We start from the raw sequence: 429 nt of genomic DNA on the forward strand, positions 1-429 counted from the left end.
CCATTCTTTTGTGCTCAATGTATCAACACATAATTATGGGGCTTTTCTTGGAACAAAATAAAATTTTTGTTCTAATGTTTGAGGTTAACTTCCTTGGGTTGAGATTATTATTTTTTTTCTTTTTTCTTTTTTCTCTTTTTTTTTTTAAATATATATACACATATAACTTAATACACCATATATCTTTAACCCATGTAATGAGCTTTCAGCTAATGACTCTCATACCAGTTAGTCTTAGGGCATTAGATGTTGAGATACCTGTACGAGCTTAATAACTAGTTAGTCTTAGGGCATTAGATGTTAAGATACCTGTACGAGCTTAGTAATTCGGGTTACCGATACTGATACGTGCATAGTGCAATGTTTGATTTCCTTAAGCTTTTCTCCTCAACCCATGTAACAAGCGTTGGGCCAATAGCTCCCAAGTCA

This window comes from Populus euphratica, unplaced genomic scaffold, assembly GCF_000495115.2.
Source record: "Populus euphratica unplaced genomic scaffold, PopEup_1.0 scaffold192.1, whole genome shotgun sequence".
NCBI lineage: Eukaryota > Viridiplantae > Streptophyta > Magnoliopsida > Malpighiales > Salicaceae > Populus > Populus euphratica.